Source organism: Mirounga angustirostris, unplaced genomic scaffold, assembly GCF_029215605.1.
Source record: "Mirounga angustirostris isolate CCGP_5_RB_7025 unplaced genomic scaffold, mMirAng1.0.hap1 SCAF_13, whole genome shotgun sequence".
NCBI classification, from domain to species: Eukaryota; Metazoa; Chordata; class Mammalia; order Carnivora; family Phocidae; genus Mirounga; species Mirounga angustirostris.
In genome coordinates, this window is record NW_026991721.1 from 97,901,110 (window position 1) to 97,917,698 (window position 16,589).

The 16,589-nt window shown below is 49.6% G+C and overlaps 1 long non-coding RNA gene across 1 annotated transcript; it reads left to right on the forward strand.

The window, feature by feature from the left end:
- Positions 1-2,503: 2,503 nt before the first annotated feature.
- On the forward strand, positions 2,504-13,954 carry LOC135362265 (uncharacterized). The gene is made up of 3 exons (XR_010406734.1): positions 2,504-2,627; positions 6,259-6,377; positions 13,720-13,954. It is a non-coding gene; the product is annotated as an uncharacterized LOC135362265 (long non-coding RNA).
- The last annotated feature ends 2,635 nt before the right edge of the window (positions 13,955-16,589 follow it).

Sequence of the window (16,589 nt, forward strand, 5' to 3'; positions counted from 1 at the left end):
ACATTAAATTGTATTTTCCTTGAAGTCAGGGACCCCACCTTTGGAAACAAGATACCTGCACAGCAGTCAACATTCAGAACCACACAGACATGCTTGCTGAATGAATGCAAGAAAAAATAGCATCTGCCCGGTGAACTCTTAGACACACGCTAAGGCCCAGGTCTCACTAAATAAACTGAATTGAGAAAAGAACACAGTCTTCTTTCAGAGAGAAGTAATGAGGGACCTGGATAGAAAATCCTAATCGCAGAGAAATGTTTTCCAGAATCATAGATTCAGAAAAGCTGCCAAACCAGATTCCACATTTCTTTTTTTTTTTTTTTTTAAGATTTATTTATTTATTTGACAGAGAGAGACGGAGAGAGAGGGAACAGAAGCAGGGGGAGTGGGAGAAGGAGAAGCAGGCTTCCCGCTGGGCAGGGAGCCCAACTCGGAGCTCAATCCCAGCACCCCAGGACCATGACCTGAGCTGAAGGCAGACGCCTAATGACTGAGCCACCCAGGTGCCCCTAGATTCCACATTTCTACCCAGAGCAGGATGGTAACTGCCGCTGGGGTGCCGAGACCTCAGGCAACAGCAGAGACCCGAAAAGCTGAAGTTACACATGGGGCTGACCCCGTGGCCTGCGGGAGCTTGGCAGTGCTGACCCATGACCCCCAGCCTGGGCCCAGCCTCCCACATTAGTTCTGCAATGCACTCCTCGTGATAAGAGTCACAATCCCAAACCCGCTGGATGACTCTCAGGTCCCTAGAGTTTCCAAGAGATGTTGGGTTTCCACTGCTGTGTCTCCCCTTCCTCTGTTTTACACCAAACCTGTGCCGCCTAAAAGTAGAACCTACAAGAACTGGTCAATGCTCAGAGGCACAGTGGCCCAAGAAAAATAACAACACATAGTTTCTGAAGATTCCAAAAGGCTTGGCCCTCCAGGAAGGACAAGGGCCTCTGCTCATTCCACAGCGGCGGGAGCATTCCTCACTGCGCGTGGGCCTCTTGACCCACCGTCGAGCTGGACTTTGGAGAGCGGAACCCTAATCTCCCCCGAGGATCTAGATAGAGATGTAAGGATCTTCTCGGGGGTTGCCGGCGGTTTCTACAGTTGCTGCTGACCAGGAGGCTGGGTGCGGGGGAGAGCAGGTACCGAAAACAGGGAGGCATGGCGGCTGGCCTGGGCTGGGCCGAATGGCCTCCAAACCCATGCATCCGGGCACGTCTTCCTTCCCCTTCTCTTCTTTGTTCCTCTTCTCCCCCTGAATGTTTTCTTCCCCGGACCTGGGGAGTCAGAGAAACCCAACAAATTGTTATTTCCTTCAATACTGTAGCAACCTGTGCTCCGATTAGCCCCGCTGGTTCTCATCGGAGGCATCTGCAGTTCCCGCCACCTGCCGGGGCCTTGCCAGGCCAAGCCCAGGTCCCGTCTCTGTGGGCTGCTGGTCTTGGCCCTCAGGAGTGTGTCAGGGGCGTGGTGGGGGGCAGGGGACGGCTATGGAGGGCGGCGGGAGGAGGCGGCACACACAGGGGGCCTTGTCCCCGGGGCTGGGCCGTGGAGCCAGCACCACGTGAAATCAAAGAAGAGATAGAAGGGGGAGGCGGTGCTGGGTCCCGGTGTGAAGAAAACAGCCTGCTCTGAACTTATCGAGTCTCGGGAAACAGTGTAATTTCTTCTCAGGGAGTGCTCTGATAGCCTGACCAGCAGGAAGTACTGGAAGCCTAGCAAACCCCACAGAGAGAGAAGGCACAATGAGCCTGAGAGCACGGGTCGGGGCCTGAGGCTCGGGTTCCTTCCGGCTCCCATTTGGGGCACAGACGGCACCTTCGTGCCGGGCTTGGACCCAGCCTCCAGCCAGCCCCCTTCCCAGCGCCCGTCCCACCTTCCTTCCCTTCCCTGCCCCTCCCAGGGACTCTGTGCCTCTTTCTTTTGTCAGGACCCTAGAGAGGCCACGAGGCCTGGAGGTGACTCAGGCACCCAAAGTTAAATGAGAATTTCTGCCAAGAATTCCAAAGTACCCAGAGGCCAGACAGCACAGCAAACATCCAGGCCATTTGCTGGTCCTGGGTAAGCCTCCACTCAGAACTTCCAGGACGAGGGACACCCCCTTAGGGGAAGTTCAGTCCCCATCCCCTGCCCTCTGCACCCCGTTCTAATATCCACCAGCCCCCACATGTCCTCCCACTTCCATTTGGGCCCCCTTCTCACCTTTCTGGCCCCAGAGGGCAAGGAGCTGCCTCTCTTAAGTCAGATCTTTTCCACCCACAGACGAAAATTTTCTGCTTCTTTCAACAGAGCCCAGAAATCTGGAGAATTCCGAAGAAACTAGCCTCTCATGGGTGGGGCCAGCAGGGTCTGCTGTTCTGAGGGACAGACCAGACTGACTCACGTAGTCCAGGCACACGCTAGGTGTTATTTCAGTTATCTGGGTCATCGTGTCCAGGAGGCCCTGGCCACAGAAATGGCCTTTCCTTCCCTGCCAAGTCATGAGGGAGAAAACGCTGCTGGCTGAGTCTCCGGGTTTCTCAAGGTGGACAGAAGGGAAGGACCTGACCGACCCCCTTGCCCTGGAGGCCAGAGGCTTTGCTGAAGTGGCAGCGTAGGCCCGTGAGTCCCTCTGTACTTCCGCAGGAAGGCAGGTACGGAACTCTTTCTAGGGGTAGTGGGAGGGAGTGATGTCATCATTCCTTATCTCCTGCCCCCGCGAGCTCTTGGTGGGGGAATCGCCCCAATGTGGGGTGAAGGACTGTGGGGCCGAGCTGACAAGGAACTACGGGTTGGCTGTGGGCAGCCCACAATTTTTCTTAATTAGCTATGGCATCTTGCCCATCATCGAAATAAATAACAGGTGTCCCCTAAGGACACCACATGAGAGTCGCCATTTATCGCCATTCTGAAAGGGAACTGACAACATGACGGGTGACATAGCAGAAATAATGAAGAAAAATGGCAGCGGGCAAGGAGAGGCCCCGACGGAGGAGCCTCGCCGTCCGTCCCCCAAGGGAAGCCCCTGCCCAGCCCGCCCCCCTGGGAGAGCAACACCTCCCAGGGTAGGCCTCTCCTCCTGGAAAGATTTACATCTTCCATTAGCACGAGGCAGGTGCCATGCGGTAGCATTTCAGGGTCACCTGCACTCCCTGCTGCCCCATCATGGGTCACTGAGAATATGGGTCAGAGCCCCTGAAATGCCACTTGGAGAGTTTCATTATTTTAGGTATTTCAAGTTCAGGCAACTCTAATTTGTCTGTGTGGTTTATCTCTGCCAAATGTTTGATTGTAGGCCACCAATCCACCACCTGACATCCTCCTGGCCATGCTCCTTGTCTAATGGTTGGTTGCTGTTAGTCCAAAGGCACAGAGGGTCCCTCTCCTGCCGAAGGATTACCTGGCCACCTGTGCTCCACATCCCATGCCCTGCTGCCTGACCAGGAATTTCTCTCCATCGGTCCCCCCATCTCTAACCATTACCTTTAACTCATTATAGTCAATTCCCTCTGTCCATTCCCCTCAAGACTCAAAAATACTCGTCTCTTCCATTCAAAAGAAAAGTCAAGCCAGCCAGTCCTGCAGCCTACATTCCTCATTAGCTACCACGGTCCCACCTCCTGACTTTTTGGTCAGCTTTTCCAAAGCACCCTCACTTCTAACCCCTCACGGACCCCACAGCCTACTTCAGTTGACTATGGCCCCAAGATCATGGAGACGGCTCTTTTCAGAGTCACCAGGGCTGTTCCGTGACTAAACCCCATAGTCACTTTTTGGCCACGCCTTACTGACCATTCCTCTTTCTTGGAATTCTTTTCCCTCATGGCTTCCCTCTTCTCAAATTCTATTTCTATTTCTCCAGCTACTTCCTCTGACTCCACGGCAGCTCCTTTCCCACTGTCTCGCCCACGAATGCTGGGCATCTTCAGGGCCCGGGCCTCAGCCCCCACCCAGTCTCATTCTTCATGATCTTCCTGGGCAGACTCATGGATCAGTGATCTCACATGTCTTAATGACTCCCAAGTCTGAGTCTGCAGTCCACACTTCTCCCTGGAATTCTACCTTCGTAATCCAGTTGTCTGCTAGAAACCTCTCTGTGAATACCCTCTAAGCACCTCACTTTGAACATATCAGAAACTGAATTCCCCTCTTTCTCTTTCACACTCACGTGTGTGCCCACACACACATACTCAGCCAAACTTCTGGCTCAGGAATGGCCCCTTAACCTACCCTAGAAGGGAACATGGGAGCTCGTAGCCACTGAGATTTTACATCCCTTCGTGTCGTCCCAGGGGCTCTGAGAGTCACTGGCCGAACCTGGCTGGCGGGAACCTTGGGGTGGATCCAAACAGTCTAGTATGTATAGGTCCATTCAGACAAAACTGGGCAAGGGCAAAGGAAGTCTGAGGGATTCTAGAGATCAGAGATCAAGTGAGGTTGGCTCCCAAGGGAAGGGGTACAGCACTGACATCTCTATGTAGCAAGACTCTTGCGATGAGCAGAGGAATGTGGAGAGTTGGAACCAGTCCTGGGAAGGAAGGCAAATAAGATTCCATCTTAGAGATTCCATCATTGATGAGTTTCAGGGCAGTAGTCCCAACTGCAAGGGTTTTAAAGGTCATCCAAGACAGGCAGCCCAGAAAATAATAGAGTGAGAGAAAATTCCAGAGCAGGGCATTGAAATAGAAGTCTTGGCCTATGCACTGAATAACAGTAGAAGCACAGGAAATGCTCTGACTAGCCAGCTTCTAGGTTCCCCGAGGTCCTGCAAGCGCCATCTTGGGTCTAAGAGAGCATGATTTAGTTCTAATCTCTTGGATGGAAGGCACTGCCTCCGCGTAGACTGCCTTAGAAACTAGGAAGGCTCAGGTTCCCCTTTGAAAAATGGAGGGATGGGAGAAAATGAAGTTGGGATAACAAGTTAGGGAGACCGACAGCCTGTATTCTATACAAGGGTTCATTTGTATGCATTCTGCACTGCGGCGTCCGGGGTGATGAACTGGGTGCACTTTGGTTTGGTGTTGCATGTTTGAGCAATGGGTGACTGGGGTGGCTGAGGGTGCTTTCTATGGAGCAGCAACAGTAGGGTGTTGTCCTTCCCGGGTTTTGGCCTCGTGCTCATTGACTCATTGACGGACCAGAAGGGGCTTTCTAGGGTTTCAATGGAGTCCATTGAAGACAACTGCAGGAAAAAAATAGCCTTGGGGATGTAAAAAATGTGCCAGAAGAATGCCTGCTAAGTATAGATACAGCATGGATCTTTGTGTGTTGATTGAGAATGTCTTTTGTATGGGGATGAGGCTGCACTCTAGCCCCCAAGCATGCCTTCTGATGGTACCGGGACGGGAGACTGGAGGGGCCTTGGAGGGGCCAAATGAGAAGTAGGGAGGAGGGGATAAGTAACACTTGCCTTTCCTTTACATTTACTGGCTGTTATTGGGTGTCAGACTACTGGTAGGTGCTAGAGAAAAAGTCCCTGCTTTCCAGGAATTTACAGATTTCAGGAAATGAATATAGACAAGAAACAGTCTAATATTATAATACTACATGGCAAATACAATAGTATGAGTAGTGAGGATACCTGATGTGGACTGAGCACTTACTATGCACCATTTTATTTGTGCGAAATGCTCTCAATGCATATTGTTTAATCCTCGTATCAAGCCTGTGAGGAAGACACTGTTATTACTTATTTCTGTGTTACAGATCAGCAAGTTGAGGCTTCCAAAGGTCAAGGTCAGGTAAGCCAACTGAGATCCCTTAGTTACAAGCTGAAGAGTTGAAATTCAAATGATATGTGAGCCTAAAGCGCCTTCCATCACCCCTCTACCTGCTGCTGCTTCCCTCGTTAAGGGTAGAAGAAAACAGGGAGAGAGTGACTGAGTCTTCCCAAGCAGTTCAGGGAGCTACACAGAGGTGATGACCTGCATTGAATCTAGATAAACAAGTAGGTGTCCAGGGGCTGCAGGAGGAGACAAGGACATTCCAGGCAGAGAGAAAAGCAAGGACGAAGGCAAAGTCCATTTGGAGAACTATGAAGTGTGTAACTCCCATCACACCCACAGCCATTCACATGCTCACACACAGCCACAAAGGTATACACACTCACATGCACATGCACACACACGGGCACATATTCTCCCACATTCTTACACACAGGTATACACGTGCTCTCACACACACGTGTGCACACAGCCGGACCCATGCCCACACACACTTCACCAGGTCTGTGAGACATCTGCCTGAGGGATATATTCATTCCCAGTATTCTTTTCTGCTTTGCAGACTTCCACGTTGATGATCCGGTAATAGTAGTAACACAACTCACTGAGTGCCTCTATGCTCCAGAAACTCCACTGGGGGCTCTCTCTGTGCCACGTTAAGGCTCACAAAAAACCAACAAGGTGGGTATTATGATCCCATTTGACAGATGTGGTTACAGGGCCTCAGACAGGGCAAAGATCTCTCCAGGAGCCCCCTAATTCATGGGTGGCCTTTAAAAGCAAGTCTCTCTGTTTCCAGAGCCTGAGTTCTTTGAGCTACCCAACTACCTCTCCCAATATCAAAGCCCCTAGAACAGACTTTGCCCCCTAGAGGGAATGCATGGTCAAGTGCGTGCCTGGAGAGCAATGGGCTAGAGCTGGGACCCACAGGGATGGACCCCTGCTGAGGCAACCTCTTCTCCCTTCAAGCCGTGGTGCCCATCAACGATTACCAAGATGTGGAAGAGTCATGAGAAGAATGTGGGTGCTTTTTATCACGTGGTGACAACAACCACCATCGTCATGGAAGTCTGGAGTTCCAACTGATCTTGAAGAGAGAACAGAGTTGTTGGCCAAGGGTTAGTGGATTGCAATCCAGTGACTCAGACAATCAGTAACAAGCTGGCTTCCTGGCCAATGCCCTTCCCACTGGCCATACTACCTACACTTCGAGCGTCATTTAGAAATCCCCACCATGGGTTCTTTTTATTAATTAACTGGCATGAGCAAATATGGAGGGTCTGAACAATTTGCATGTACGAATTTGTTTTGTTTCTCTGCACATGCTTTAGTTCCCAGGAACGCACAATGCTGAGTGAGGGCACGGTGAGATCCCACCTTAACAGATGGCCTAGTTGTAGCCCAGAGAGATTAGCTGAAGCAAGAAGCTTAGAATAACATCTTGAAGACCAGATTCTAGATCTCCTTTGTCCCAGATCTGGCCCTGCCAGGTTGGTGCACTTTTTTTCTCTTCCTGTTGTTTCTTCAAAAGATCAGTCCCCCTTGCTGCCCCAACTTTGTAGGTCTCACACCAGGTCGATCTCCTTTCTGAGTAACTATTTTCCTCCTCATTGTATCCCTTCCTGGATTTTCCCACTCTGTACTGAGCTGATTTATAGGCCAGAGTCGTCCCCTGGGCTGGGCAGAAAAATAGCAAGAAGACAGATTAATGATCCCTTCAGCATTGCCCAGGAAAATGCCAGCATGGGAGTGAGACTCTGGCTCAGCAGAAGCTGGAAAAACCTATGTGTGACTGCTCGGAGCAGGAACATACTCAGCTCATGCCAACAGCTGGTGTTCAGGACAGGGAGAAAAGCTTGGGAATGGTTCTGCCCACCTCCTCCCAGTGCCACTTTCCTTTCATTATGAAGGTAGACCAGAGGCCCCGGGGAAGGCAATGTGAGGATGGGAATGGGGTGGTACAAAGGGAGTCCCTAGAGAAGTTGTTCTCCCAAAGTTGACATGGACTATAGTTCCCAATAAAAAAATTTTTCTGCATGGCTCCCCCATCAGAGTGGGGGGCACAACACACCATAAATCCACACCATGGTCGTACACATTGTTACACACACACTCACACGCTCGCATTTTTCTACTCGCGTCCCTTTGCTCAAAGCCATGTGTTTCTGGCACCGCCCCCTCCTTGACTTTGCGCAGGGCCTGCCTGTGTTGGCAGGTACCGTGGTTGGAAAAGAAGAAAGACAACAAAACCTTTGCAGCCCCAGGTCCCCAGCATGCAGTCCCAGCTCCCTCAAAAGCCCCGGTGGGCTCAGATGGCTCCCCTCCTTCCTCCTTTTCTAATTATGACAGGCCCCAGGGGGCTAGAGCAAAGAGAGGGAAGGCTGAGCAGGACTACAAGTGGGAAAGGAGGTCACAGGAGGGAGGGAGGGAGAGAGGGAAGCAGCAGAAACAGACATTTTGTTCTGGGGAGAAACAAGTATGTGGCCAGGCACAAAGAGTGGTCACACCTCGCCTTTCGTGCATCCTCCTCCCCCATCCCCGGGGAGATGAGCCCACAGCCATCGCACAGCCATGTTCACTGCAGGACATGTAACGGGAAAGGGGAAACCCCTTCAAGTCTGAGTTTCAACCGTAGGCTGACCTGTCTTGGAAACGCGAGGAGGTATAATGTCATTTATTCTGCTGGCCCCTCTGCGAAGCTAGGAGATCTGAAGGGTCTTCGTCATTATTTCCATGAAGGGAGGCCTGGGGTTCTCCTAGCCCAAAGCATACTTCACAGCTATGCCTTCTTCGAGAAGGGCTGGCCTTCTCTTCTCTTCTCCGGGTTGGAGTATATGAACGACAACCTCTTACAAGTGACCAAACAGTGATATGTACAATAATCCCCCACTCTTTATAAAATGAACTAGCCGTCCCTTGATCTGATTGAACAAATTTCTACTAAGGGTTTTACTACCTGCCAGGCACTTTACTGAGCACTGGGGATGAAGCCCGGGCCAGGATCTGGATGGGCCCGATCCTGGCCTCACAGAGTTCATGGTCCAGCAGAGGAGGCCACACGGAGGGAGGGTGCTGTCTCAGGCACAGTGCAGTGAGGCCAAGGACCAGGGGAAGGAGGAAACCTTCTGCTCCCTCATCAGCTGAGAACAGAAGGCCAGTCCTGGTGGGGAGGAATTCTCCATAACATCTACTTCTGTTTTTCCTCCACAGCTTCTGGTCAGTCCGGTTCCCCAGGCCCCTTCTCCTCCCCAAGACTTAGAAGTAAGTGAAAATGTCAGGCCCTCTCCAGACCATAGAATTTCTTCTCCTCCCAGATCTGTTTGGTTGTGGTCATGAAGACTGCCCAGCCAAAGATTCAGAAATAGCAACTCTTCCAATTATGGAAAATGTGATTAAAGGAAGTGTCAAGGCCCTTCACATGTGCCTTTCACTTGCTTCTTGCCTTGCAACCCTTGCTTGGGCTGACAAGCATAATAGATCTACTTGATACATCTTGTGCTAAAATAAAATGTCTAGTCAAAAGTGCTTAGAATCCCTCAAGGCTGGAGTTGGCTAATGATGTCATTACTCCACAGGGCCTGGCGTTATTTTTAGGATGGCCATTTCCTCCCACATTAAGGCTCATTAGGATTTTTTTTTTCCTCTGTAGTACTCTACCCACACAATAGAGGTCACACACAGAGATGAGGCCTGGTCTGGGCCTGAGGCAGGTCACTTACCCTTTTGGGACAGCTGAGTTCAGAGGAAGGCCACTCGAAGCTGAAGGAAGCTTTTTTTTAAGAGTAGGAGACCAGACCAAGGTCAAAGGCTGTCTGGGCCGGGTGGCCATCAATATGGCCTGCTTACCAACACTGAAATGGCCAGGTCTATGCCATCCACACCCCCTTTACCTCTCATGCCTTCGTACCTCTCGGCTACTAGCCAATGTAAGACAGGTCCAGCCTGGTTAAAACAGCCTCACCAATATTCCATCATCCGCGAGACAAATTCTCTGAACTCCAGGGGAAGGCAACCTCTACTGCACAGGGAAAACATTCAGCTATCTTCATCAGCATAGACTCTGCAATCCGCTGGTTCGAGGTTCAGAATCTAGAGTTGCCATTCACCGGCTGTGTAACCTGGGGCAAGTTGCTTAATATCTCTGAGCCTTACTCTCTCCCCATCGCTACAAGGAAGATAATGCCAACCACACAGGACAGTCATTAGAGAACAAATAAGAAAATGTACATGAGGCACTTAGAGTCCCTGGCACCAGGAAAACACTTATTAAATGCAACTGTTGTTATTACTTATCATCTCCTCTAGTATTATTATAAATCAACAGTCTGCAATTTTGAAATCCAAAAAGCCCTGAATACTGAAAGATTTTTCGTAACTCATTTGGCAGTAAAACCTGACCTGAACTGACCTGAGTTTCTTTGTAGCTCTCATTTATCCCACTTAGGATGAATATTTGCTGCACAAATCTGAATGGTTTTCCCTTACAAGTTGCTGCTCTTGACTCCGCGGGGTTATTATATAATATATAGTAACTGTACCATATTCCTTTTCTAAAATCTAAAAAATTCTGAATTCAGAAATGTATCTGGCCCCAAGGGGTTTTGATAAGGGATTGTGGCCAGTATTCTTTTTCAAGCCAGGTAAATCTCACCCTGCAGGACCCAAGCCATGACTATTCTCCCTACCTAGAAAAATACAAAAAGTGTTCATTCCCTCACTGGCAGCCAGGCGGTCACCCATCTCCCTGACAAACCGCTGGGAGCCCCCAGGCAGGCAAATCTGCCCTCCCTGCCACTCACAGATCAAATCCGTTACTAACCTAGATTGCTGGTCCTTTGCACATCTGGACAGGAAGGGTGACGAAAGCAGCCTCGTCACATTTCTCTGAAGGTATTATGCTCCCATAGAAGTAGCCCTTATGTATAGAAGTGCCATGCTCTTTACAGACACCTTAAACCTCACAACAAGAACAAAGAAGGTATTATTATCCCTACTTTACAGACTTGTAAATGGGGACATAGAGATGGTGGGAACACAGACAAATTCCAATCTGATTTCAAAACCACTGCTCTTTTTCTCCATGGCATTGCTCACTGACTCCCATAGAACCATAGGGAAAGAGAGAAATCATACTTTAAATTTATTTTAGTCCCATTGTGTATATATATATATATATAAAATGTATATTATATTAATAGTTATTATATAATTAATAGAATTAATAATTAAATAAATTAACATAAATATATAATACTGTATATAAATATAATATATTATTTTTAATGTATTATATAATAGAATATATTATATTGCATAATAATATAATATAGATTGTATTATATAACATATTTATATTAATTTATTTTAGTCCCATTATATATAATATATTAATAGTATTGTATATATTATATTTCATATTTTATATATTATAATATTATATTTTTAAGTGTGTAGCATTATTTAAGATCCAGGCCCTAAACAGGGGGTTAATTTGCAAGTTTGAGAAATAGTGAGTTTTTTTAGTGCCAAGTGATCTGTAAGGACCAGTGTTCTCAGAAAATAACATTGACCCGTATCACTCAGCCTCTTCCTTTAATCCTTCCCCAATCTCCTGTCCTCCACTTGGGGAAGGCGAAGTTAGGACGCCTTCCTAGGTGCGGGAGGAAGAGGTTATGTTTTTTGGGGGGGGCGGAGTGTTTTGCAGTGCCGTTCCTCATTTGATCTGATGAGATCATTTGAACATGAAGGCCAAGAAGGGAGATCTGGTAACCTTGGCCCTGAACCCATTGATGAGTGTGCAGAATTATACTCCTCCAGGACACAGCATGCTAAACGAGGCACAAGGCTCTATCCACGACAACTCGCCTTCCCTGGAGCCAAAAGTAAAAATCAAAGGCAGCAAAAAGATAAAAAAGCAAGTGTCCAAAACCAGAGAGAATAACTCATACTCCCTCATGACACCCAAGGAGACAAGGACCACAAAGTAAAGGTGTCATGCAGCCCACAGATTAATCTACACTATGCAGAAGTGGTCAGAGTCCTCCTTTCCCCCATAATAGGATGCCCGGGAAGCCTTGCAATGAATGCTTCCGTCAACAAGATAGCAAGGACTACGGCTGGCCGGCAGTGCATTGTTTATCGGCTACCTAGGGCTTTGCATTATGAAAAGATGTCTGAAAGAGACTTTGTTATCTCCTTGTGCTTCTGCAAGTCACCACTCCGCTCTGTGAGCAGCACTGATCCTCCTAGAATTCCTGACTTTTGATTTGAGGATGCGATTGTTCCTTAACTGACAATAGTAGGCTGGAAACCCAAGGGTAGCTGCCGGGCCCGGTGGTCACCTGCAAAATGAAGGTGCAGCTGGGGCTCCCAACAGGCCCCGGTGACTTCCAGGCCGCCTGCCAGGTGGCATGGCTGTCAGTGATCCATGAGGTCACCAAGGTATGAATCAAGGTTGGCAGCATCCGTGGGTGCCTCCGTAATATAGACAGTTCATGTAGCATGTCACAGGCCAGTGAGAAAGTGACTTGTCTTGAAGGGTTTTTTTCTTTTTTTTTAATCCCAGTAGCAGAGAAAGCAATGATCCAAGAAATGGAGAGTGTGAAACAGAGAGCCCTATCCAGGTGGGATACTCCGGTGGCTCTGACATATGGTCATACAAGTGGCATAAATTCTGGCCACTGTACGCCAAATTATAAAAAAAAAAAAAAAAAAGTCTGATCCCCTTTCTTCCGCCCCACAGATAGCTAAGGCCATTCCCTTGCTCGACGTTCTCAGAAGCTACTCGAAGACTCACGAAAGATCTAAGAACCACATTTTACAGATCGAGAGGGATCGAGAGGGAAGTGACTTTTCCAAGGGCACAGAGTACATATACTGTGAAGAAGCAAGTTGGAGGGCATCTCTTCTGATTCCCAGGCTAGTGCTCAGAAACACTCAGGTTTTCGAATTATGAAAAAGACGTGTCTATGCGAGAGAATGTTGTTACTTAAAATGAAACTCTGTGGAAGAATACGGATGACAGGTGATATCTACTGACGAGTGCACAGATAGCTTGACATGAACAAAATCAAGCACAGCCCTGTGAGTAAGTGTGATGTTAACAGACAATTCTCCGTAATATATTTTCCATGAGCCAATGAGAGGATATGAAATATATATTATGGAGGTCTGTATTAACGTCATGTTTATTTACTCTGCGGCAACCTGATAGTCCTTGATTTTAATACGTTTCCTAGGCCTGAAGATGGTAGAGTTCGATGTCAGCTCCAAACTTTTCACAAATGCAGCCAAGGGTCCGTCCCCATCCTCCTGCTCCCCGCCTCACCCCCACCACACACGCCCCCATGGAAGGATGTTGAAGATATATATACACATCTGGGTTTTTAACAAACTGGGGACGGTAGAGAACTCCGCTCATCATTTGCCAACATCTGAGTTGCCATTTTGTTCTGGCATCTTTCCCAGAGGACCGCCTCTCCCTGCCCACCATGGCATCTTTCATACCTGCTAGTGCCTCCGTGTTTCTGAAAGCCTGCACGGAGTACTGCTCGGCGCTGAGCACCGGAGCAGACCTCCTTGGGGTCCTACGTACCTCTCCACTGGGGAGGAAGGAGAGGCCAGCCTCCACTCCCTGCAGGCCCCTACCGCGGCCGTGGCGGGCAGCGTCCTCCTAGGGCGCCCCCCTCACGTCTGGCACCGAGGAAGGCAAAGTTAGACTGACAACAACACTAACAAAGATTAATTCCTGTGTCTGATGAGAGTTAATTTCTCTGATTAGAGGACTCTCAAAGATGTGCAGTGACTAAATCCTGACTGGAAATACTCAAACGGCAGAACGACGGGGCAAAGAGCCCGTCACACACCAGTGGCTTGCAGAAGACCTTCGCGAGACCAGGCACGTGAAGAGTCAAACAAACAGCCGGGATAAACATACAAGGGCAGGCGGCTCTGGCCAACGGCATAGTTATCTATTTATCTGTTTCGTCCCATTGATTTATTTATTCTTTATTTCCCTTTCCAGAGCTTCTTGGAAGGTCTCATCTGAAACTGCACACACTCAGAAGGAGATGAGGGGTGTGGTGGGCATAACCCACCTGGAGAAACGCCATCTGGTCCGAGGGAGGCTGGTGGCTAACAGGGCAGGTGCACCGGGCCACCCACAAATCCCCCCCCTCTCCAAGAATCGGCTTTGGATCGCAGAGGAGGAAGACGTTGATGGACAGTTCGAAACATCCACGTCCAGACTGCTGCCTGCAAGGGTGTGTGCACAGGGGTAAGGCAGGTGGAGGGGCTGGTCTAGCAACAGTTGACATCAGGATGGTCTCACCGGGCTCTGAGGTCCGAGGGAAAGCGGGAGGTGGCTGGAGAGGTGTGAGCTTAGCAGGCAGCCTGATTTGGATGTGAATTCTGGCTCCGTCATTTACATCTGTGTGAATCTGGACAAGGCACAGAACTTCTGGAAGGTTCAGCCACCTCACCCAGAAGCAAGAGCAACCTGCCTAGGTTAGTTCCTTGGCATACACAACCCGTAAAAGAGCCTGGCGACAAGAGCTCCTCTGTCCCCGGGCCACGTCCCACCTTTGAGACCAAACAGGAGAAAGGTCCTCTGGTTTCATTCCAGGGAAACATGGAGGCTGTGGGGTCCGATACTTGTGGAGAAGTTCAGTGACTCCCAGCTGAGAGAGAAATATCATTTTCCTACTGGCACGTGGGGGCAGGGGGAGGGGAAGAGCCACTTCTCCTGATCTTCCACACTGTCCCTTCCCTTCCCTTCCCTCCCCCCGCCCCCCTGTCATTCACCCATCTCATACGCATATGGAGTGCTCCCCAGGGGCCGGTGCCCAGCCTGAAGTTGTCCATAATGTAATGCTCCAACTCCCTGTAGCAGAAGACTCCCCCCGCCGACACACACACACGAAGACAGTTACCAATTCCTAAGGATTTACTGAGAGTCTGTCTACTTTGTGCCAGGCACCATACTATCCCAGGATAGTGAGGGACTTCTCTACTCTCAGGAGCTCACAGCCCATGGATGGAAAAGGTGCTGCCTTTGGTCATCCATTAGGGTTTGGGCTATGAGCGCCCAGCGCTCCCCTCGGAGCGGGGCTAGTACAGATGTAAAGCTGCAGTCAGCACACTGCTAATGGGGCTTTGAAAGTCTCTGCTTTATTAGGGCGTCCAGGAAAGCCGATTTCAGCTGCAAATGCCTTCATTGCCTCCCAAGCAGAAATGGCTAATACCTGCTTTCTGGGACGCGCTCATCAAAAGGAGACTCTCAAAGCCCCATTAGCAGTGTGCTGACGCGGGCTATACATTCTGAAAGGGCAAAGTCCAGCGGAGTTAAAGGAATCCAGCCTATTTGTCAACAGGAGCCTGAGTCAGAGCTCCCCCCCCCCTTACTTCCTCTTACCTGGGGGCCTCGGGGCCTGCAGTTCTCAGCAGGGGACTCCGCAGTCCTGCAACCCACACACGTCCCCCTCCCTCCTGAGGCTCACCAACCCCCTCCCTGCCAGTCTCAATTAATCCCACAACCCTGCTGACGCCTAAACACCCAGCATAGACCCGTCTGCTGCCTGCCAAGGCCTCTCCGCTCTGCCATCATCCGCCTCCACCCAGAGAAGCTCTCGGGCTCTGCTCTCCCGATCACCTTCCGTAGCGGCCCAGGCTCCTAGCATCTTGAAGAGGGGAGGGCCTAGAAAGTCAGCTGACCCAACCTGCCCCCCAGTAGGGGAATGTGTCCCTCGGCAGCATCCACACGTGGTCTCCCAGGAACAGCGATGGTTGCCGACACGGAGCGTGGAGGCAGGCGGACCCCAAGGCAGCGTGCAAGCTGTGGGACCTTGCTAGTGCGAGCTGGGCTAAAAGTCAGAGCTACCGTCACTACCTGGCAAATGCCCAGAAGATGTTCTTGCCTGAGATTTTCACTGGCCAGCTCTCCCAGACCCCAGACCTAATAATGACCTCGTCTCAACTTCTGCAATGACCCAAGCTCATGTGAAAAGGATGCCCAGGACCCAGAAATACTGGCTTTGCCCTCCCTTTGGGGCCTCCAAAGAAGAAAGGACAGGACAGGAGTTGAGAGTCTCTGGCCTTTGTTTATTGTCCCATTATTCACTAGACAAGCAGGGTGATGTGGACCACCAAGGAACAGGAGTCACTGGAGAGCCCAGCAACCAAAGCAAGATTTCAGCGGCACTGAGCCAGCCCTCTGATGCTGCAGGCATGTGCTAGCCCCTGGGTCCACAAGGTTGAATAATAAACTCGGTCCTTTATGTTGAGGTCTCCTGGCTTAGCGGGTAAAGACAGATGTAAATAGGAATTATATGTAGCCTGAAGCATGCCTGATTGGCCATATAAACAAATGGCTTGGTTTGCTCCCTGATCTTATCTGATGCTGCTATGGTAATTATCCTGTTGACCACTATCCCTTTCTCGGGATTCTCCACTTTTGGCTTCTCGTTTCACTTTCTCCTGGGGCATCTTTCCTTCTGAGACCACTCCTTGGTCTCCTTCACTGCCTCCTTTGCCTCTGTTCACCCCCCTAAATATTGGTACTCCCTAAAGAACCCGTTTTTTCTCCTCTTTGCTTCTCACTCTGCAGCTTATCTTCTCCCAGGAAAATACCTTTTGCTCCTAGGCCCTTACAGCACCTATATCCTGACAGCTCCCGAATGTTCATCTCCTACCCAGACTTTTCTTGAGTGACACCTGCAGAATGTGCATTTGGTGACCAACATTTCTTTAAAGTATCATGCATGTACCAATAATATTTTAAGTGCTTTACAAACATTAACTCATTTAATTCTCCTAATGACATAACACCCCTATGAAGTGCTATCATTATTCCCATCTTAAGGGTGAGAGAACTGAGGCACAGAGAGGTTAGGTAAC